The 24,136-nt window shown below is 43.1% G+C and overlaps 1 protein-coding gene and 1 pseudogene across 4 annotated transcripts in view; both read right to left on the reverse strand.

Moving 5' to 3' along the window:
- Positions 1-24,136, reverse strand: part of SUGCT (succinyl-CoA:glutarate-CoA transferase) — a 769,733-nt gene that overhangs the window by 740,004 nt on the left and 5,593 nt on the right. The window lies entirely within an intron of this gene.
- On the reverse strand, positions 9,759-12,411 carry LOC129490491 (tRNA (guanine(6)-N2)-methyltransferase THUMP3-like; annotated as a pseudogene).

Below are 24,136 nucleotides of genomic sequence, written 5' to 3' on the forward strand. Positions count from 1 at the left end.
TCTCGATCTCCTGACCTTGTGATCTGCCCACCTCGGCCTCCCAAAGTGCTGGGATTACAGGTGTGAGCAACTACGCCCAGCCAACACTACTTTTTTAATAAAAGCTTGAGAAATTTACAGAAAGTATAGTACAAAAAGGCCAGAAAAAGAGCTTTTGAATCATGGTTAAAGCATGTCACAACCAAAGTACAACTCAGTGCTAATACCAAATCTCACTGCTCTTCCACATTTTCCAGCTTCTCTTGCAATTATGTTGGAGTCAAATGACTTGGATCTTGCCAATGAAACAGGCAAAAATAATAGAAGCCATTTCCAACTCTGACCTTTAAAAACACCCCACGAAATCCTCCAGGCCTCTACTCTCCTTAGAGCCCACAAATTTCAAATAGTGTAGCTACATATGTAAGATTTTTTTATAGTATTGAACGACTGAGATTGGGCTAATTTGTACTGCAGCACAACCCCGCCAGTCCTGCCCAACAAAGATGCCAAGCATCAGAGGCAGCATGAGTTCTGAATGAGTTCACACCATCAACAACTAGGATGTCTATTTCAGGGTAGACTGTTTCACTGTCCTTTTAGTGGCAATCTTCAAATTGGAATATGTGAAGAATTCCCTATGGGCTGGGCGAGGTGACTCACACCTGTAATCTCAACATTTGGAAGGCCAAGGTGGGAGCATCGCTTGAACCCTGGAGTTTGAGACCAACCAGCACAACATAGCAAGATGCCATCTTTGCCAAATAAAAATAAAAAGTAAAAAAGTCAGCTGGGAATGATGGTGCACGCCTGTGGTCCCAGCTACTCAGGAAGCTGACGTGGAAGGATCACTTGAGCCCAAGAGGTCAAGGCTGCAATGAGCTATGATGGCATCACTGCACTCCAGCCTGGGCAACAGAGGAAGACCCTGTCTAATAAAAAAGGAAAATATTTGCCTAAGGGATGCATGAATGATTTCAATAAATCAATTTCCAGATCTTCAACTTCCGTAGGTATTCTTTCCCACAATTGATCAACCTGTAAGTAAGCCTTCTTTCACGATAAGCCTTCTCCTACTAGGCAAAGGAAAGCAGATTCCTAACGTATCCTAGATGTTATTCTCACCTTGGTTTACAGTATAAAATTTATGTAAGCAATGACAACTTTAAAATACCAACTTAAAATATGCAAATAATTCCTTTTCAAATCATTTAGGATTTGAAAATCACTTCACGGCCGGGCGCGGTGGCTCACGCCTGTAATCTCAGCACTTTGGGAGGTCGAGGCGGGCAGATCACGAGGTCAGGAGATCGAGACCATCCTGGCCAACATGGTGAAACCCCGTCTCTACTAAAAATACAAAAAATTAGCTGGGCATGGTAGTGGGCGCCTGTAATCCCAGCTACTTGGGAGGCTGAGGCAGGAGAATGGCTTGAACTCAGGAGGCAGAGGTTGCAATGAGCCAAGATCGTGCCACTGCACTCCAGCCTGGTGACAGAGCAAGAGTCTGTCTCAAAAAAAAAAAAAAGAAAATCACTTCAAATTGGTATGTGGAAGGGTACAAAATGGTACCAATTTATAGATTTTATAGATCAATCTACAGTTACAGACTGCACAACCAAAAGTCAACAAGTCAAAGGAAAAAACTTAGGTGTTCAGGCTTCTTTAGCGGGCCATCCTGAAGTTAGCTGTCCAGAGGATTAGAAGGGATTGAACCAGAAACTGGAGGGGAAATGATTGCTGCAAATTACTATTCAACATAAGAATGCTCACAAATCCAAAGATCCCTGGAATTTCTCAACATTGGTGATGTGATTCTCCTACGGAGAAGACTGACCAACAGGAAGACTTTAGTGCAAATAAGAAAAATGCATCCCATCCAGGGGAAAACTGACAAAGTAGTGGCCATTCTAGGTTGGTTGATCAAACGACTTCATAGATACTTAAGGAGAATTATAATTGTCACAGCAAAGAAAATATGCACGGGGTGGATGAAAACAGTGGGGTGTTGCAGTGTTAAGAGTGTGAATACGAAGAGCCTCTTGACACAAAAATATAGAGAGAGAGCCCATTCCATGGAATATTTTAGATATTTAACACGGAGGAATAGAAGGGAAAGGAAGAGGCAGCTTGGAAGAAATGTGGGGGCAGATACGTATGTGAGAGATTTGTTTTATGATTTGACTTTGTTTTTAACAGCTTCCAGTGAGCAACTCTGAAGAGCAAGAGAAATGTCTGGAGAGAAGTTTAGAAATTTCTATGTGCTGGACTAAGGAATCTTCCCAGAGACTTCTCTTCAGGTAGTAAAGGTAAAAATTAGTCTTCAGTGCTTTCAGAGTTTTTGGAGATGGAGAAGGGGAAGCAAAGAACTTGCTTCCAATGACAGAGGTAGGCTTTAAAGTGGCCTAGCCATATTCATGTTATGAATTCCTTAATACTCTTAATATATATTACCAAACCATCCAGCAAAAAGAGTATATATAATATTTTATATATATGTGTGTGTATATATATCTATCAGTATGCTATGAAAATCATGTTCTCTATCATCTTCCATAACCCTAAACATAATCTCCTGGGTTTGTGGAGTTTTTGTTTGTTTGCTGCAAACCTAACAGTTAAAAATTTGCATGTCACTATTATTTTAATTTGTACTTATTTAATGACTTCTGAAATTGAACATCTTTTAAATTTGCTCTTTTTATATCTTCTCTTATAAATTATTCTTGATGTTGGTCCATACTTCTACATCTACATTTATCTTTTTCTTATAGGTTTATATGAATTATACATACACTAAGAATATTAATCTTTTATCAGTCATATTTAGTAAAAGTAATTTTTCCCTATGTGCTCTTCACTTTTCAAAGGTGTTTTAAGATTTCATGTTTTAAAAAAATCATTTCAGCTGGGCGTGGTGGCTCACGCCTGTAATCCCAGCACTTTAGGAAGCCAAGGAGGGCGGATCACCTGATGTCAGGAGTTCGAGACCAGCCTGGCCAACATGGTGAAACCCCGTCTCTACTAAAAATACAAAAATTAGCCGGGCGTGGTGGCTCACACCTGTAATCCCAGCTACTGGTGAGGCTGAGGCAGAAGAATCGTTTGAACCCGGGAGCAAGAGGTTGCAGTGAGCCGAGATCATACCACCGCACTCCATCCTGGGCGACAAAGCGGGTCCCAATCTCAAAAAAAAAAAAAAAGAAGAAAATTCTTTTATGGTTTCTGCCTTTGGAATTGTTTCAGGGTTTCCCAAGACCACCCATATTTTCAGTGATTTGCTAGGAGGATCCACAGGACCTAACCATCTGGTTGTATACAGAGCTAAGGTTTACTACAGCAAAATGACATATGACAGGACGAACAAGAGGAAAAGACACAGGTAGAGATGGAAAAAATTCATGCCATGCAGAGGCTGCTTATGTTCTTTTGCTCTCATGGAAGTCCACATCAAGCATGCTTCTTTCTACAGGAACAACAAAAAATAGATACAGAAACACGGAAAGTTTCTGCCCAGGGAAATCCATTAGAGACTCAGAACCTAGGTTTTCACTGAAGATTATTTACATAGGCACTCTCTGCATACCATGTACCACAATTCCAGACTCCCTCCCAGAAGAAAGGTAGGTGTTTACCATTGTTGAGGCACAGAAACCACACCCAAAAATGTAGGCATCACAGCAGCCTCAGAAGCCAAAGTTTTTCTCTGCTCTCCTGGCTTCCTGTCTCTCAGTCTCATGCTCCTCTGAGGATAGCTATAAAAACTAGAATCCAGCCAGGCACGGTGGCTCACACCTGTAATTCCAGCACTTTGGGAGGCCGAGGTGGGCAGATAACAAGGTCAGGAGATCGAGACCATCCTGGCCAACATGGTGAATCCTCATCTCTACCAAAATAAAAAAAATTAGACAGGCGTGGTGGTGCATACCTGTAGTCCCAGCTACTTGGGAGGCTGTGGCAAGGGAATCCCTTGAACCCAGGAGGCAGAGACTGTAGTAAGCCGATATCATACCACTGCACTCCAGCCTGGCAACAGAGTGAGACTCAGTCTCAAAACAAACAAACAACAATAACAACAAAAAACTAGAATCCCTCTTCCCCAAGAAGGGTCACAGAAACCAGACCTCTTTTTGCCAACGCCAGCCACAAAACCTAAAAATACTACTCCGATTGTCTCTCTGCCATATCTGTGTAAAAACCAGCCATAAAGAAATTATCTGGCTAGGCATGGTGGCTCACACCTATAATCCCAGCACTTTGGGAGGCCAAGGCAGGTGGATCACTTGAGCCCAGGAATTGGAGACCAGCCTCAGCAATATGAGGAAACCCTGTCTCTATAAAAACAAAAACAAAAAAATTAGTCAAGCCTGGTGGCACATGCCTGTAATCCCAGCTACTCAACAGGCTGAGGTAGGAGGATCACTTGGGCCAGTGAGGTCAAGGCTGCAATGAGCTGTGATCATGCCACTGCACTTCATCCTAGGCAATAGAGCCAGACCCTGTCTCAAAAAATACAATTTTAAAAAGAGATCTCTATTTTTCCTTGCTGTTTTCCTAAATATTTCACATTTTTTGCAAAATGTATCCATCATTTTAACAGTTGAAAAAATACAAATATGTAAATGCTAGGGACATAAAAATTTTATTTACTCATTTTATTTATTTATTTTACTTATTTATTTATTTGAGACAGAATCTCACTCTGTCACTCAGGCTGGAGTGCAGTGGCACAATCTCGGCTCACTGCAACCTCTGCCGCCCAGGTTGAAGCAATTCTCCTGTCTCAGCCTCCCGAGTAGTTCGGCCTACAGGCACATGCCACCACGCCCAGCTAATTTTTGTATTTTTAGTAGAGACGGGTTTCACTATATTGGTCAGGCTGGTCTCGAACCTCTGACCTCAGGTGATCTGCCTGCCTCGGCCTCCCAAAGTGCTGGGATTACAGGCATGAGCCACCACACTCAGCCGTATTTACTCATTTTTAAATAAACTTTTAGTCTTTGTATCTGGAAAACAATATTCATACTCTATGTTTCTTCATATAGAAATAATCTGTCAGCAATTTTATTATTTTCAGTGAAAAACTTTTATAAGCATAAGTTAATGCATTAATACCTATATTACACTTGAGTGAAGAATATTAGTCTACAAAGAAGTAAATATGTATAAAACATTTCTCTTGTGCTTGACTACCTTGCATAATTAGAAGTGAAAATATCACTTTTTTTTTTTGTGGATACAGAGTCTTGCTCTGTCACCCAGGCTGGAGTGCAGTGGTACGCTCTCGGCTCACTGCAACCTCCACCTCCCGGGTTCAAGTGATTCTCCTGCCTCAGCCTCCCGAGTAGCTGGGATTACAGACACGCAAAACCATCCTGGCTAATTTTTGTATTTTTAGTAGAGATGGGATTCCACCATGTTGGCCAGGCTGGTCTTGAACTCTTGACCTTGTGATCTGCCTGCCTGGGCCTCCCAAAGTGCTGGGATTACAGGCGTGAACAACTGTGCCTGGCCCCAAAATACCACATTTTAATGAAGCAGTAGAATTTGGTTCTCAGAAACCCTTGAAAACAAGCCACTTCTAATTCTCCCTTTATCAATGAGATCATTATTTAAGTGACAGTTAAGCAATAACTGTGTTCAGTACAGGTCTAACCCTATCAACGAGTGAGCTAATCACATCCTACAGAAGCATTTACTTTTCCACTATTAGTAGTCTGTAACATGAAACAGCCAACAATAAGCACCTCTATAAGGAAAACTGATATAATCTGAAAAGTTTTAGGAATTCTAAGGTAAAGCTTAAACCTGAAGTATACATACAATCATTTCTGTACAGAGAAATTATTAAGTATATTATCCTAAGAAGTGTTTTACATTAAAAATATTTAAGTTTTTAATCTCTATATTTATTCATTCCTGTAACCTGAAAGTAAACACAAAGTTTCTGGAGCAGAGATCAGAACTATTATTACTTAAGTCAAGACATACATCGGCCGGGCGCGGTGGCTCACGCTTGTAATCCCAGCACTTTGGGAGGCCGAGGCGGGCGGATCATGAGGTCAGGAGATCGAGACCACGGTGAAACCCCGTCTCTACTAAAAATACAAAAAAAAAATTAGCCGGGCGTGGTGGCGGGCGCCTGTAGTCCCAGCTACTCGGAGAGGCTGAGGCAGGAGAATGGCGTGAACCCGGGAGGCGGAGCTTGCAGTGAGCCGAGATCGCGCCACTGCACTCCAGCCTGGGTGACAGAGCGAGACTCCGTCCCAAAAAAAAAAAAAAAAAAAAAAAAAAAAGACATACATCATTTTCCCATACCTAATACCCCATAGACAATGCAATGAAAACCCATTGATAGGTAAGGGTTGAACCACATGAGAAGAATCCCAAAATTTTGAATCTGTAAGTTTGTACAGGATAACTGCCCAGCTCCGCCTTCGCCTAAGAAAGTGAAAGAAAGCAATCTACCTAAGGTAAGCAAATTCTCCTTGGGAAGAAAAGGGGAAGATCCCTGGGCTCTTACCCTTCGGAACACATATAAATGTCTCCAGGAGAAGGTAAGATAAGAATTACTGGGTTTACAAACACCGCATGTTCTCACTCATAGGTGGGAATTGAACAATGAGAACTCATGGACACAGGAAGGGGAACATCACACTCCGGGGACTGTTGTGGGGTGGGGGGAGGGGGGAGGGACAGCATTAGGAGATACACCTAATGCTAAATGACGAGTTAATGGGTGCAGGAAATCAACATGGCACATGGATACATATGTAACAAACCTGCACATTGTGCACATGTACCCTAAAACCCTAAAGTATAATAAAAAAAAAAAAAAAAAGAATTACTGGGTTTACAATCGGGAATGCCTCCAACGCTCTGGGTTTTATATCCCTTAAGTCATCTTTTAACTTCCAAGGCTTGTCTTTTAACCCAGGTTCCACTTTTCTATGCTCAGAAAGCCCTGACCATGCAGAAACATGAAAAAATTTACCTTTTTTTTTTTTTTTTTTTTTTTGAGACAGTCTTGCTCTGTTACCCAGGCTGAAGTACTGGGGTGCCATCTCGGCTCACTGCAACCTCTGCCTCCCGAGTTCAAGCAATTCTCATACCACAGCCTCTGAGTAGCTGGGTTTACAGGTGTGTGCCAACATGCCTGGCTAATTTCTGTATTTTTAGTAGAGATGGGGGTTTCACCACGTTGGCCAGGCTGGTCTCGAACTCCTGACCTCAAGTGAACCACCATGCCCAGCCAATATTTACTTCTTAATAATACATAGTGAAACTAACCAACGATTTCTATTTGTAGCACTGGTTAATACCTGACATCTACCTAAAATAGTGGCTTTCAAACCCTTTCTTCAGAGCCACCACCTCAGAGGTGGTGAAGGGGTAGGAGGGTAGTTAAAATAGGAGTACAGAGTGAGCAGGGCTCTGGGACTCCAATTCCTCCTTTGAATACAGCCCATTTGCTCTTATATATTGGGCTTCCAAGCATAGTTTTTTAAGACAAGGCACTAAAAATCTTCTATTTTTTTGAGGGGGAGTCTCACTCTGTCACCCAGGCTGGAGTGCAGTAGCGTGATCTCGGTTCACTGCAAGCTCCACCTCCTGGGTTCACACCATTCTCCTGCTTCAGCCTCCTGAGTAGCTGGGACTACAGGCGCCCTTCACCACACTGGGCTAATTTTTTGTATTTTTAGTAGAGATGGGGTTTCACTGTGTTAGCCAGGATGGTCTCGATCTCCTGACCTCGTGATCCGCCCGCCTTGGCCTTCCAAAGTGCTGGGATTATAGGCGTGAGCCACCACGCCCAGTCAGCACTAAAAATCTTAGGTATCCTAGGCCAGGCACAGTGGCTCACACCTGTAATCCCAACACTTTGGTAGGCTGAGGCAGGTGGATCACTTTAGGTCAGGAGTTCGAGACCAGCCTGGCCAACATGGTGAAACCCCGTCCCTACTAAAAACACAAAAATTAGCCAGGCATGGTGGGGCACACCTGTAATCCCAGATACTCAGAGGCTGAGGCAGGAGAATCGCTTGAACCCAGGAGGTGGAGGTTGCAGTAGGCCAGGATTGTGCTGCTGCACTCCAGCCTGGGCTACAGAGGGAAACGCTATCTCAAAAAAAAAAAAAAAAAAAAAAAAAACTTAGGTATCCTAAGTAAAAATCCTCAGCCTTACAGAAATAGACAAGGTCCCATTTACATTTATACTTAAATTTCCTTGGCTTGTTACACTTACTTGCATTAAAGCAGAACTTCTAAACATACACCACCACATTATTAATAACCAATTATTAACAATAATAACCAATTATTTATGGGGCTCCCCAAGAGGCTTGGGTGCTCAAATGTTCCTTGATGGTTTTTTTGTCTGATGATGTCTTCTGTATACAATGTCACTTGAAGATAGCCCCTAGCCACTGGAAGCATATTTCATAAAAGCACTGCCTTATCCAGGCAGGATCTTGTCTTCTAATGTTGGGCCTCCCTCAACAGTGCTGCAAGGATCTTTTTGTGGGAACCATACCTATGTTGCTCACAAAAACGAGCAGTGTCCTTTTCCCTTAGCTCAGAGGACAGCCACCATAAGCTCACATGCATCATCCCAGTTCTTCATTTGTCCTTTTTTTTTTTTTTTTTTTTACCAGAAGAAAAATAAAATTTCTTTTAATTTGCTTTGCTGGTCCCACACCTCAAATACCAATGTGTCTGCTATTTTTTTTTTTTTTTTTTTGAGACAGGGTCCGCCCTGCTGCCAAGGCTGGAGTGCAGTGGTGCAATCTTGGCTCACTGCAACCTCTGCCTCCCAGGTTCAAGTGATTCTCCTGTCTCAGCCTCCCAAGTAGCTGGAATTACAGGCATGTGCCACTACACCCGGCTAATTTTTTTATTGTTAGTAGAGACGGGGTTTCCCATGTTGGCGAGGCTGGTCTCCAACTCCTGACCTCAGGTGATCCACCCACCTCGGCCTCCCAAAGTTATGGGATTACAGGCGTGAGCCACCATGCCCTGCCTCTGCTATTTACAAATAGTAATGCTCTATGCTACTACTAACAGTATTTTTGCAATCCCTTTGATAACTCCTAGTCTTCTATTTTAGTTCTGAATAACAGATGCATATTAATCTGAATAACAGATGTGCATTTTAATTTTTAAGGCAGATGGTAAACTTTCCTATAGGACTTGTGAGATTTCATCTTATGGGGCAAACATTGTTCACAAAATGCAATACTTCACTTTTAGACTTAAAGAATTTGAGCAACTGAATAGCACAGATACATAGGCAATGAAATGTGGCCTAAGATGTAATCTGTTCTCTGCCTTTCCTTTAGGCCAGAGTAGCTTTCCACTTGGCAAAATAGAAAACAGGCTGTAAAGCCTGAAAATAGGTCAGGTGTTGTGGCTCACACCTGTAATCCCAAAACTTTGGGAGGATTGCTTGAGCCCAGGAGTTCAAGACCAGCCTGGGCAACATGGTGAGAACCCTATCTCTACAAAAATCTATAATATTAAAAAAAAATGTTTTAAGCCTGAAAATAAAATGTTCTACACCCAAATCTCAGAGCGTTTTACTAGGCTTTTCACTAGGCATCTTTAAAAGCATTTTAAGCAAAATACTAATTGCCCAAAGTACAAAACAGTGCCAAGGAAAAGCTCTGCTTTCTCATAAGACTTTTTCAATCCCATTACATTACATTGCATTCACATCTTTTGCCAACTAGGGTGAAGAGCCCTGAACAGGTTTAAAGAGTGCAGACTGCACTTTTTTAATACTATTTTGTTCTCAAAGCAAGTTCTTCATGCTGACATTTCCAGTGTTGGGAAGTACGAGCACTATTAGTTATCTTCAATCTTTGCATTACCAGAGTTCCTGTTTCTCCATCTTGTTCTGAAGGATGAACAAAAGCTTGAGGTGTACATTTCAAAATATAAACTGCAGCACAAAGACCCCTAATGTTCACCTGAACTGTATTCATTTTTCACCATACACATCACATGCCAGATAATGCTTTCATAAAGCATTTCGCGTCCTGAGTACATCGTACAGCTTGACCTGTTGTAGATGTACACAGACACAACTCATCTCCCATAGGCAAGCTGGATGAAGGTTCTAGTTTCTCTTCTTAGATCCCATCCTTTTTCCAAATGGCAAATCTGCTACAATAATATCCACAGAGCCAGTTCTCAATGGCAGATTGCATTTATCCCATTGAACAGCATCTATGGGCAAGCTTCCGGATGGTTAGCCTTCTTTAATTTGCCTGTTGGTCAATAAAGATGTGATGCTGGTTGCTGCTCTATTCACAACCAGGGGATTATTATCACCAGAATATAAAGTGAAAACATTCAGTAGTCCCCTCTATTGGTATTGCCCCTGTTCCACACATTAGATCGGCTATTATAACATAAGGTAGCAGACCACAGAGGCTGGGTATCCCAGGGGTAAGAGTTGATAGGTCCAAAATGTGCCCATAGGTCCAAAATGTTAATAGGTACAAAAGAGTCATAGGTCCAAAATGTGTGATACGTCTTCAGTGCAGACTCGCTTTAGTCAATGCCATGCCCACAGTGATTTCATTATCATGGATATTCAAAAGAATTGCAACGTCAAAGTTGGTCATGTCGGCCTTCCACTTAAAATGACCTTAAACATCACCCCCAGAATTTCTTCCAGCCTCATTTGAGGGAAAGCAGTGTTTCTCTCCTACTCTGTTGCACATGACTCTAAACTTTACACTTGAGGCTCAGTTTCTTCTTTTTTGTTTTCATCAGTCTCATCTTTGTAAGATGCCAAATCATCACCTACTAATGTTGCTATCTCCTTTGATGGCTGGAGTTTCACAATAACCTAAGATGTGTGAATCTAAAACATTGTAGTGAATGAACTCTTTTTTTTAACATCTCTTTCATCGTTTGGACTTATTGTCCATCATGAACTTTCCTTTTACTTGAATTCTGAATTATCTTTTTGAGCTTTGTTTTTTTGTTTGTTTGTTTTTTCCTTAAAATCAACATTAATTGGCTGGGCACGGTGGCTCACTCCTGTAATCTCAGCAGTTTGGGAGGCCGAGATGGGCAGATCACAAGGTCAGGAGTTTGAGACCAGCCTGGCCAATATGGTGAAACCCCACCTCTACTAAAAAATACAAATAAAAAAATTAGCCAGGCATGGTGGTGGGCACTTGTTGTCCCATCTACTCAGGAGGCTGAGGCAGGAGAATCACTTGAACCAGGGAGATGGAGGTTGTGCAGTGAGCCAAGATCACACCACTGCACTCCAGCCTGGCCAACACAGCAAGACTCCATCTCAAAAACAACAACAAAAAAACATTAATTTTCCTTAAAATTAAAGTGTTTGACCATGGGAGTTTTCCAGCCAAGTCTTCAAAATCCTTTAGAATTTCTTTGTTTTTTAAACTAGCAATCTTGAAACTCCTGAACAACCACAAATGAGTTATCATCAACTGATCTCGAACAATAAACCTGAGCCAAATTTTCACTGAAATGACAAAATATATCTTGCCATGGTCTCTGCTGATTGTATGGTGACCCCAATTTGTCTCTCACTTCTTCCGCAGCTGTTTGCTCAAAGCTGGCTCCAGTAGTTGAAATCACCTTGACAAAAACTAAAACAGTGAGAAAGTTACAACAGTGAAAGGGATCTGACCTAATCGACTCCATCTTGGTTCTAACCTCCAGGCTGCCCTTGTTTATTCCTGGGCGTAGGCTGAACTATCTTTGGGTGGAACTTAGTTTAAAGTTGAACTTTGAAACAAAACCAATAAAAGTCCTTTCCCAAAACAAGTCTCTTACTTGCCTGGGGACCAGACTGCCTTTGTAAAACTAACAAATTATCCACAAGATTAGAAATTATGGTTTAGGAGTCGTCATGCACCCAGAGGCTGCAAGATTCTGAACCTTCCCAGTTGCTCCTAGAGTTAACAGCATTATTGTAAAACCTAACACTGGTACTGAGGATATTTCCTAGATCCTGCCTTCTGACGCACCAGCTGGTGCCACCCAGGCCAATAATCTGGCTCAAACTTTTCTGTGATCCCACCCAGAAACAAAAGAAAGCTAGAAAAACCCACTTTGACCCCCGGTGACTTCATCTCTGACCCATCCAATCAGCACTCCCTACCCTCTGACTCCCAACCTGCCAAGTTATCCTTAGAAAACCTCAGTCTCCAAATTTTCAGGGAAACTGATTGGAGTAAGAAATCTCCAGTCTCTTCTACAGCTGGCTATGCATGAATTAAACTGTATCTGGGCCACTGGGCAAAATGAATGCACTGGGCAGTTACATAGTGACTTGAGGAAGCTGAGACTCACCTCTGAGGTCACTTTCTGTCACTTGTGCAGACCTCTGGTTCTCATGCAGGTTTACAACTAGGAGCTGTTAGTGGCTTCTTGAATGTCAGACATGTTGGCAGTGCTTCCAAGATCCCTAACACTGTCCCAGGCTCTGGGATCCAAGGATGGCCATGAGAGAGATCTTGGAAATATCTATACTATCCTTGTGCCATGACAGGCATACACAATAGTGTTTAACACTAATTCAGTTTCTGTGCCTAAGGAGCTCACAGTCACTGTGAATACAATCTTCATCTAAAAAAGGCAGCTGAAGCCAGCGAAAAGGACATGTCTGGCTGCCACACAGATGCTTTCAGCTCCAGCATTCCACTGGCCTCATGTGCTCAGGTCACACGACTGGAAGCCGCCTCCAGTTCTTAACTTTTCTACCTGTAGGTAATTCAAGATAAAATTTTTTTGTTTGTTTTGTTTTGTTTTTTGAGATGGAGTCTCACTCTGTCGCCTGGCTGGAATGCAGTGGTGCAATCTCGGCTCACTGCAACCTCCGCCTCCCGGTTTCAAGCAATTCTCCTGCCTCAGCCTCCCAAGTAGCTGGTACTACAGGTGCGCGCCCCCACGCCCAGCTAATTTTTTTGTGTGTATTTTAGTAGAGACAGGGTTTCACCATGTTGGCCAGGATGGTCTCAATCTCCTGACCTTGCAATCCACCTGCCTCAGCCTCCCAAAGTGCTGGGATTACAGGCATAAGCCACGGTGCCTGGCCAAGATAAAATTTTCTCCCTTTCTCTTCATCTCTTCTCCCCTGAATTCATCATCATATAAATGGTAATTCCCTGGCTAAGGCCTAGGAATGTAACTGCCCAAGGGGTTCACCTTGCCCACTGCCTAGATAGAGCTGATTCATCAAGACAGGGGAATTGCAATCCAGAAAAAGTAATTCATGCAGAGCTGGCTGAGCGGAAGACCGGAGTTTTATTATTACTCAAATCAGTCTCCCCAGCATTCAGGGAGCAGAGTTTTTTTTGTTTTGTTTTGTTTTGTTTTTTTTGTGAGTAGTTTCGCTCTTGTTCCCCAGGCTGGAGTGCAATGGCTGATCTCAACTCAATGCAACGTTCCCAACCTGGGTTCAAGTGATTCTCCTGCCTCAGCCTCCCGAGAAGCTGGGATTACAGGCGCCCACCACCTCGCCCAGCTAATGTTTTTTGTATTTTTAGTAGAGATGTGGTTTCACTATGTTGGCCAGGCTGGTCTTAAACTCCTGGCCTCAAGTGATCCGCCTGCCTTAGCCTCCCAAAGTGCTGGGATTACAGGTGTGAGCCACTGAGCCCGGCCCAGTGAGCAGAGGTTTTAAGGATAACTTGGTGAGGATGGGGGGAGCCAGTGAGCCAGGCGTGCTGATTGCTCAGAATGAAGTCATACGGAGTCAGAGCTGTCTTCTTGATCAGTCAGTTCCTGGGCCACAAGATCAGATGAGCCAGTTTATTGATCTGGGTGGGGCCAGCTGATCCATCAAGTGCAGGGTCTGCAAAATATCTCTAGCACTGATCTTAGGAGCAGTTCTGGGAGGGTCAGAATCTTGTAGCCTCCAGCCGCATGACTCCTAAACCATAATTATTTTTTTGAGGCAGGGTCTCACTCTGTCACCCAGGTTGGAGTGCAGTGGCGCGATCTTGGCTCACTGCAACCTCCGCCTCTTGGGTTCAACCCATTCTCCCACCTCAACCTCCCGAGTAGCTGGGAGTACAGGCATGCACCAGCACACCCTGCTAACTTTTGTAATTTTTTGTTTGTTTTGAGATGGAATTTTGCTCTGGTTGCCCAGGCTGGAGTGCGATGGCGCGATCTCAGCTCACTGCAACCTCTGACTCCCGAGTTCAAGCAATTCTGCTGCCTCAGCCTCCTGAGCAGCTGGGATTACAGGCGCCTGCCACCACGCCTGGCTAATTTTTTGTATTTTTAGTAGAGATGGGGTTTCACCATGATGGCCAGGCTGGTCGCGAACTCCTGACCTCAGGTGATCCACCCGCCTCGGCCTCCCAAAGTGCTGAGATTACACAGGCATGAGCTACCATGCCTGGCCAATTTTTATATTTTTAGTATAGACAGGGTTTCATTATGTTGGCCAGGCTGGTCTCGAAATCCTGGCCTCAAGTGATCCACTTGCCTCCCAAAGTGCTGGGACTATGGGCATGAGCCACCGCGCCCAGCCCTAAACCATAATTTCTGATCTTGTGGCTAATGCTAGTCCTATAAAGGCAATCTAGTCCCCAGACAAGAAGGAGGTCTGCTTTGGGAAAGGGCTGTTTACAGTCTTTGTTTAAACTATAAACTATAAACTAAGTTTCTCCTAAAGTTAGTTCAGCCTACGCCCAGGAATGAACAAGGACAGCTTGGAGGTTAGAAGGAAGATAGAGTCAGTTAAGTTAGATCTCTTTCACTATCTCAGCATAATTTTGCAAAGGCGGTTTCAGGAAGACCCTAGCTACATTTATAAAAATCCAGTATTTAAGGTTGTATCTCCAAATCTTTAAATCTAAAATAAGCTACATGCTTATTAAACTGTTGCACTTTTCAAAGAATGGACTGTGTTGGGACTCAAAAACTGAGACCCCAAAATATGGCACATTGACATGCTGAACTGAAGGAGAAACCTCAAGGACTCTCCAAGGTTCCCCACCCCTACCATCTCGTCTAAAGAAGTTTAAGATTTTTATCTGCCAAAACTCCAGGATCACCCACCAAAGAAGAACAACTGTTTTTTCTTCCACTCCCTGGAAGACCAAGAATGTAATCAGACCTGAACAGGCCCTTTCAGAAGATAAAGCCTGTCTCTCAGACTCATTTAAATTCTAAAGGGAACTATTTACCAGTTAATCTCTATCCTCATCCATTCATTCTCCCTAGCAATCCTTTATTTCCCCCAACAGAGTTCCTCTTCTCTCCCGGTTCCCATAACCTCTTTCGTCAGGATCCAATCCCCCATTCTTCAAGATGGTATAGGAGCTCATAAACCTCATCATGGGGTTGGGTCTTCATTCTTTTTTTTTTTTTGAGATGAAGTTTTGCTCTTGTTGCCCAGGCTGGAGTGCAATGGCGCCATCTAAGCTCACTGCAAACTCCGCCTCACAGGTTCAAGTGATTCTCTTGCCTCAGCCTCCTGAGTAGCTGGGATTACAGGCATGCACCAGCACACCCAGCTAATTTTGTATTTTTAGTAGAGACGAGGTTTCTCCATATTGGTCAGGCTGGTGTCGAACTCTCGACCTCAGGTGATCCACCCACCTCAGCCTCCCAAGGTGCTGGGATTACAAGCAGGAGTCACTGCGCCCGGCCAGGTCTTACCTTTCCACAACTGATAGTCAATTCATATTTCTTAGGAAACATAATTGCCTGTGTTAGATAGGAGTTCTAAATTTCTTTTCAAAGAATCAGTATGTCAGTATGTTCAATTCTTTGCCTTCTACTTTTAAACTTAACTTCCTCATAAAGCAACCTTTTTTGATTACCTACTCCACCCTGACTCATTCCGATTACCTGATTACCTACTCCACCCAGACTCATTCTGATTTCCTGCTCTCTCATAACCATTTTTCCTGCCAAACCACTCACTCTGTCACTCTCTTTAAATTAGCCAATCGGAGTTAGTTTAGCCTGTGCGGTCTAACCCAATAGCCAATAGGGTAACAACACAGCAGCAGGGGCCACGTGCATCAGGGATAAGCTCCCCTTCCCCTCCCTTGTCCCAGTGTGCACTCACCATTACTCCATCTATAAGGGCATACATACCCTTCTATAGAAGTACATTGTCTTGCTGAGAATTAAAAAGAAAATTTTATGTTTGAGTGCTATTTCTTTCGCAGCACTGAAACTTTATTTATAACAATTTGGGGGCTCTCCTGTGATTACATTCCCCTCTGGGGGTGGTCTCTTCTTCTCTCTCATGAGGAGGTCCACCGCGCCCCCTTGTGGCGGCCTCAGGACCCACCCAATGCGAGGAATAACCTGAGCTCTCAGCAACACAGAGAGAAACTGGCCAGAAACCTAGCTTAGAGGATCCTCACATACTGTGGTGAAAACTCTGTGCACAGACCGAGGAAGGAGAAGCCGCAGGAGCCGGTAAAGTATTTCCTTGGTGGTCGGGACTAAGGAAAAAGCCACGGGGTGGTAAAGCATTCCTTGGTTAGGACATACCAAGGAGAGAGAAACCGCAGGGGCAGTAAAGCATTCCTTAGTCAGGACTAGGGAAAGAAAGCCATGGGATGTGGTAAAGTATTCCTTAGTTGGGATGTCTTGGAGGTTAAAAAGAGGTGAGAAATCCCCACTGAGGCGGGGGCTGAACCTCAGAAAGAGGTGAGAAATCCCCATGATGAGGGGGTTGAATCTCAAAAAGAGGTGAGATCCCCATGGGGGGTGTTGAACCTCAAAAAGAGGTGAGAAGGGCCGGGCGCGGTGGCTCACGCCTGTAATCCCAGCACTTTGGGAGGCCGAGGCGGGCGGATCACAAGGTCAGGAGATCGAGACCATCCTGGCTAACACGGTGAAACCCCGTCTCTACTAAAAATACAAAAAATTGGCCGGGCGAGGTGGCAGGCGCCTGTAGTCCCAGCTACAAGGGAGGCTGAGGCAGGAGAATGGCGTGAACCCCGGGGGGCGGAGCCTGCAGTGAGCCGAGATCGCGCCACTGCACTCCAGCCTGGGTGAAAGAGCGAGACTCCGTCTCAAAAAAAAAAAAAAAAAAAGAGGTGAGAAATCCCCATGGGGGGGGCGTTGAACCTCACACAAACCTCTAGTAGGAAGAAAAATATTCAGAACTCCCCTTTCCTTTCTTCTCTGTGAAAGAAAGAGTAGCTCCACTTCTGCTGGTCCCTCCCCTAGGGGAAAGGGAAGGAAAAGGGAGAACAGCAGCATAAGCGGCTGGCAGAAGCAGGGAAAGATCAGCGGAAAGAGAGGGGGAGAGAGAGAAAGAGAGGCAGAGAGAGAGAAAGAGAGGCAGAGAGAAGCCGGGCGCGGTGGCTCACGCTTGTAATCCCAGCACTTTGAGAGGCTGAGGCGGGCGGATCACGAGGTCAGGAGATCGAGACCACGGTGAAACCCCGTCTCTACTAAAAATACAAAAAAAAAAATTGGCCGGGCGTGGTGGCAGGCGCCTGTAGTCCCAGCTACTCGGAGAGGCCGAGGCAGGAGAATGGCGTGAACCCGGGAGGTGGAGCCTGAAGTGAGCAGAGATCGGGCCACTGCACTCCAGCCTGGGTGACAGAGCAAGACTCCGTCTCAAAAAAAAAAAAAAAAAAAAAAAAGAGAGGCAGAGAGAGAGAAAGTGAGGCAGAGAGAGAGAAGAAGAGAGACAAAGAGGTAGTCAGACAGAGAAAGAAGCAGAGAGAGAGGAAGAGACAGAGAGACAAAGAGGGAATCAAAGAGAGAGAAAGAGACAGAAAGTCAAAGAGAGAAAGAAAGAGAGAGACTGAAGTAGTAAAGAGAAAACAGTGTACCCTATTCCTTTAAAAGCTAAGGTAAATTTAAAACCTATAATTGAAGGTCTTCCCTGTGACCCTGTAACACTCCAATACCACCTTGTTGTCTCTTGGGAACAGGCCCCAAAATCTGGCCATAAACTGGCCACAAAACTGGCCATAAACAAAATCTCTGCAGCACTGTGACATGCTCGTGATGGCCTTGACGCTCACACTGGAAGGTTTACCAAATGAGGGCAAGGAACACCTGGCCTACCCAGGGTGGAAAACCGCTTAAGGCATTCTTAAACCACAAACAATAGCTTGAGCGATCTGTGCCTTAAGGATATGTTCATGCTGCAGATAACTAGCCAGAGCCCATCCCTTTATTTCCGGCTCATCCCTTTGTTTCCTATAAGGAATACTTTCAGTAAATCTTATGACTGACTTGCTGTCAATAAATATGTGGGTAAATCTCTGTTCAAGGCTCTCAGAGCTGAAGGCTATGAGAGCCCTGATTTCCCACTCCACGCTCTATATTTCTGTGGGTGTGTCTTTACTTCCTCTAGTGCCACTGAGTTAGGATCTCCATGACCGAGCTGGTCTCGGCAGTTGTCACTGTAAACAAGGGCGTAGCCCAAAAGCATTGAGGCCACTGACAACCTGAGGCCACTGATTAGCCTTCCTAATCAAAAATCCTTAACCCAGTAACCTGTGGATGGCCCAAATGCATTCAATCTGTTGCGGCAACTGCTTTGCTAGCAGAAGAAAGTAGAAAAATAACTTTCAGAGGAAACCTCATTGTGAGCACACCTCATCAGGTCAGAACTATGCTAAGTAAAAAAAAAAAAGGCAAAAAAGATAGCTTACTGACTCAAGAACCTTAAAGTATGAGGCTATTCTGTTAGAAGAAGATGATTTAACATTAACCACTGAAAATTCCCTTAACCCAGCAGGTTTCCTAACAGGGGATCTAAATCTTAATTACCACACAAAGGTCCAACCAGACCTAGGAGGAACTCCCTTCAGGACACGATGATAGATGGTTCCTCCCAGGTGATTGAGGGAAAAAGACACAATGGGTATTCAGTAAGTGATAAGAAAACTCTAGTAGAAGCAGAGCTAGGAAAATTGCCTAATAATTGGTCTGCTCAAACGTGTGAGCTGTTTGCACTCAGCCAAGCCTTAAAGTACTTATAGAATCAGGAAGGAGCCATCTATATCAATTCTAAGTTAATATGGACTGAACAGGGTCTTATTAATAGCAAAGAATAATTGAAATCCCAAATTTACGAGGTTTTCAACAAAAGTAAAGTTTGCTAAAAGTTAACAGTGTAACATGTATTATCCTAACTTCTAATCTTGTGGCCTTAGACAGTCTAGTCCACCGACATGAAGGAAGTTCGCTTTGGAAAGGAATGATTATCATCTTTGAGGAAAAAAAAAAGTGGGGAGAAGAATTTATGTAAAAAGGAATGTTATATGGTAAATTCCTGTCCTAAAATAAATTAACTGGTTGTTTAAAGAAAGGGAAGTTTGCAACAAGTGAGAAAGCTGAGGCATGTTGAAGAATTGTCTGTGAAATTTCTGAAAAAAAAGTTATAAAAGGGAATTTATGCAAGAAATGTTGTATAATATAAAAGTAATTAGGCCTCCTGAATGTAAAACTATTGAAGAAACAGTTTATGTGCAAGGTGTGTAAGGAAAGTAAATATACTTTTGGTAAAAGGATTATAATGAGGCATAAGAATGTGGATTTTTACCTACATTAAAAGGTTAAAAAATTTTTTTGTTTTAAAGTTTAAGCAAGTTTTGAAACATTAATTTTAAAGGAAATTCTGTTTGTAAACATATTAGCTAAAGTTAAAGGGGTATCATCCAGTTTTTCTGTGAACTGGACATTAAAATAAAAGCACAACAGGTTTTTCTTAAAGCACTAACCTGCTCTTTAACAAAAATTATACAAGGTTAAAAAGAGTCTAAAAAATCTTACCTTATGGTCAGACATTAAAAATTGGATAAATGTGTCTACAAGGTTTTATTAAAATTAAGTTTATCATTAATAGCACACTAATATAAAGGTGAAATTTAGCTTATCTGGTATAAAAACCCTGCAGGAAGCTTGTCAAATATAAAATGGTGTTTGGCTTTCTTTGGTCTAAAAACTAATAAAAATAGTTGCTAAAGGAAATTTCTCAGTAAGAAGACACCAAGGACTATAAAGTCCACTGCTGATGTCCCCACATTTAAAACAAAAGATCAATTTCTTAGAAATTATATACTTGGTTTATCTTCCACTTTCCTTTCCCTCAAAACTAAAAGTCTTTTAGCACAGGTACCACCCCTAGAATTTCCGGTAAACCAGTACCAGCCTAAGGATCACCTTCTCATCAAAGGGTGGAAAGAAGGAAAACTCTAGCCAGCCTGGGAAGGATCCCACCTTGTGCTGCTAACCACCGAGACTGCTGTTCATACAGCGGAAAGGGGATGGACTCATCACACCCGAGTCAAGAAAGCACCGCTCCCTCCAGAGTCATGGGCCATAGTCCCAGGGGAAAACCCTACCAAACTAAAGTGAAGAAAAATTTAACTCTCTTTCATCTATTCTATTACTCTTCTTCTTTCCTCCCTCTATTGCTGACCATCTAGTTATTAACATAACCAAGTCAATTTCTCTTCAAACTATTGCATTTGATGCTTGCCTTGTTATACCCTGTGGGGACTTGCCAAGTCAAAGACAGCTCTCTACTTCAGAAAAGTACCTCTGTCCCTCCTGACTCTCCTCAGACTAGACATTAGTGAATTGGGACCATTTAATCCAGGGAGATTTCGATAAAGACCCCAGTGTCAACCAGGAGTCTTGCCCCCCGATGTAGAACTTTTATGCCGTAGTTTGTCCAACATTCTGTGGACCACTAAAGAACAAGGATGGACTGCCCCAACTGGTTTTTGTAATTTCCTAAAATCATACATTCATTTTACTAGAGGGACAGCCAACCCCCAACTGGGGGTCAGCTAAACCAGTGCATTCCATTACAGGTTATTATCTCGAGCCCTCAAAGTTCTTCCCCTTTTCTAAGCCAGTTCCCTTCTTTAAACCAATTTTATGGTATGGGGGCTGAGGTTTCAGGGACAGATCCTATTGGATTCTTTGAAATATGTGTCTTTGATCCCCCACTGCCTGCACCTTCCTCTAAGCCTTCTTCCAAAACCTCTCACAACTAAACAATTGCCCCTCTTCCATCTAACGACAAGACCAAGATAGCTATCATAGAAGTTAAGGACTTAAAACAAACTTTGGCAATTAAGACAGGATACCAAGATGCAAATGCCTGGTTGGAATGGATCAAATATTCCGTCCACATGTTAAACAAAAGCAATTGTTATGCTTGTGCGCCTGGCAGGCCAGAGGCCCAGATTGTCCCCTTTCCACTGGGGTGGTCGTCCACTCAACTGGGCATGGGCTGCATGGTAGCTCTTTTCCAGGATTCTACAGCCTAGAGTAACAAGTTGTGCCACTCTCTCTCTCTGCTATATCCCAAAGTCCAGCATGCTGCAGGTCAGCCCCCAAGGGCTATCCAGCCTCCATCTTCCAAAACCAATTTTACCTCATGTCTCCAACAACCAAGGGAAAAATTTGGCATTCCTTGGAGACTTAACAGGATGCAGTGAAGTGTGGCACTTCCAAGAGCTGACCCATAAGTCTGCCCTTATTCATCCCTGAGTGGATGTATGGTGGGATTATGGAGGACCTTTACTGGACACTCTGCCAAATAATTAGAGCAGTACTTATGCTCTAGTCCAATTGGCTATCCCTTTTACTCTGGCCTTTCTTCAACCAGAGGAAGGAAAAACCAGACATCGTAAAGCAAGAGAAGCCTCTTATGGGTCTTTCGACTCTCACATCTATTGAAATGCAATTGGAGTCCCACAGGGAATACCAGATCAATTTAAACCCCGAAATCAAATAGCTGCAGGATTTGAGTCAATATTTTGGTGGGTGACAATTAATAAAAATGTAGATTGGATAAACAACAACAGCAATTTATTAACTATACTAGAGATGCTGTTAAAGGAATAGCTGAGCAATTAGGGGCTACTAGCCAGATGGCTTGGGGAAACAAGATAGCCTTAGACATGATATTAGCAGAAAGAGGAGTTTGCGTCATAATTAAAACTCAATGTTGTACCTTCATCCCAAACAACACTGCCCTGATGGAAGTATAACAAAGGCATTGCAAGGTCTGACTGCTGTGTCCAGTGAGTTAGCCAACAACTCAGGGGTAAATGATTCCTCTACAGGATGGCTAGAAAAGTGGTTCAGTAAATCGAAAATAATAATAGCCTCAATTCTTACTTCCCTCGCAGCCATAATGGGTGTACTTATTCTTGTCGGGTGCTGTGTCACACCATGCATCCATGGGTTGGTGCAGAGGTTTATAAAAACAGCACTTACTAAAACCTCCCTTAACTATCCTCTGCCTTATCCAAAGAAGTTTCTTCTTTTGGAAAATCAAGCAGAACAACTAAGCCAAGACATGTTAAAGAAGTCTGAAGAAAAAGACCTGTAAGGAAATGCAATAGGAGGGAATGTTAGGTATGAGTTCTAAATTTCTCTTCAAAGAAACTGTTTGTCAGCATGTTCAATTCTTTGCTTTCTAGTTTTAAACTTAACTTCCTGGTAAAGCAATCTTTTTCAATTACCTGCTCTACCCTGACTCATTCCGATTACCTGCTCCACCCTGACTCATTCCTATTACCTGCTTCACCCTGACTCATTCTGATTACCTGCTCCACCATGACTCATTCCAGTTACCTATTCCACCCTAAGTCATTCCGATTACCTGCTCATTCTCCACCCTGACTTATTCAGATTTCCTGCTCTGCCATAACCATTTTTCCTGCCAAACCACTCACCCCGTCACTCTCTTTAAATTAGCCAGCTGGAATTAGCTTAGCCTGTGTGGTCTAAACCTAGCCTATAGGGGAACAACACAGCAGCAGAGGCCACGTGCATCAGGGATAAGAACCCCTTCCCCTCCCTTGTCCAGGTGTGCGCTCATCATTGTTCCATCTGTAAGGGCACACTCTTCTATAGAAGTACATTGCCTTGCTGAGAATTAAAAAGAAAATTTTATATTCCAGTGCTATTTCTTTTGTGGCACCAAACCTTTATTTATAACTTGGGCTACTGGAGTCAGACCCTGCCTCAAAAAAAAAAAAAAAAAAAAAAAGAATTCCCTCTCCCTCAATCTTCATATACTACCTGTAAATGTGATGAGAAGCACACTTTCTTTTTTTTTTTTTTTTTTTTCTTGAGATGGAGTCTTGCACTGTCTGTCACCCGGGCTGGAGTGCAATGGCATGATCTCAGCCCACTGCAGCCTCCCACTCCCGGGTTCAAGCAATTCTCCTGCTTCAGCCTCCCAAGTAGCTGGGATTACAGGCGCCCACCACCATGCCCAGCTATTTTTTTGTGTTTTTACTAGAGATGGGGTTTCACTATGTTGGCCAGGCTGGTCTCGAACTCCCAACCTTGTGATCCACCTGCCTCAGCCTCCCAAAGTGCTGGGATTACAACCATGAGCCACTGCGCCTGGCCCGAGAAGCACACTTTAATGCATAATCTGTCAAAAATTTATAAATCAGATGGGCACAGTGGCTCATGCCTGTAATCCCAGCACTTTGGGAGGCCTTTGCAGTGAGCCTACATTGCACCATTGTACTCCAGCATGGGTAGTAGAGCAAGACTATCTCAAAAAAAAAAAAGAAAAAGAAATCACTAGGATTTCTGTTCACCAGTAACATTCTACCTGAGGACGAAACCAAGAAGGCAGTCCCATTTATGATAGCTACAAAAAAATAAAATACCTAGGAACATATTTAACCAAGAAGGTGAAAGAAATCTACAAGGAAAACTACAAAACACTGATGAAAGAAACTATAGATGAAACAAACAAATGGAAAAACACCCATGCACGTAGGTTGAAAGAATTAATGTGGTTAAAATGACCATTGTGCCCAAAGCAATCTGCAGGTTCAATGCAATTTCTATCAACATCATTTTTTCACAGAATTAGAAAAAACAATTCTGAAGTTCATATGGAACTAAAAATGAGCCCGAATAACCAAAAATATCCCAAGTAAAAAGAACAAAGCTGGTGATATCACATTTTCTGACTTCAAAATATACTACAAGGCCATAGTAGCCAAAACAGCAAAATACTCATAGTGTCTATAAAAACAGACACATAGGGCCAGGTGCAGTGGCTCACGCCTGTAATCCCAGCACTTTGGGAGGCCAAGACAGGAGGATCACGAGGTCAGGATTTCAAGACTAACTTTACCAACATGGTGAAACCCTGTCTCTACTAGAAATACAAAAA

Source organism: Symphalangus syndactylus, chromosome 9 (assembly GCF_028878055.3).
Source record: "Symphalangus syndactylus isolate Jambi chromosome 9, NHGRI_mSymSyn1-v2.1_pri, whole genome shotgun sequence".
NCBI lineage: Eukaryota > Metazoa > Chordata > Mammalia > Primates > Hylobatidae > Symphalangus > Symphalangus syndactylus.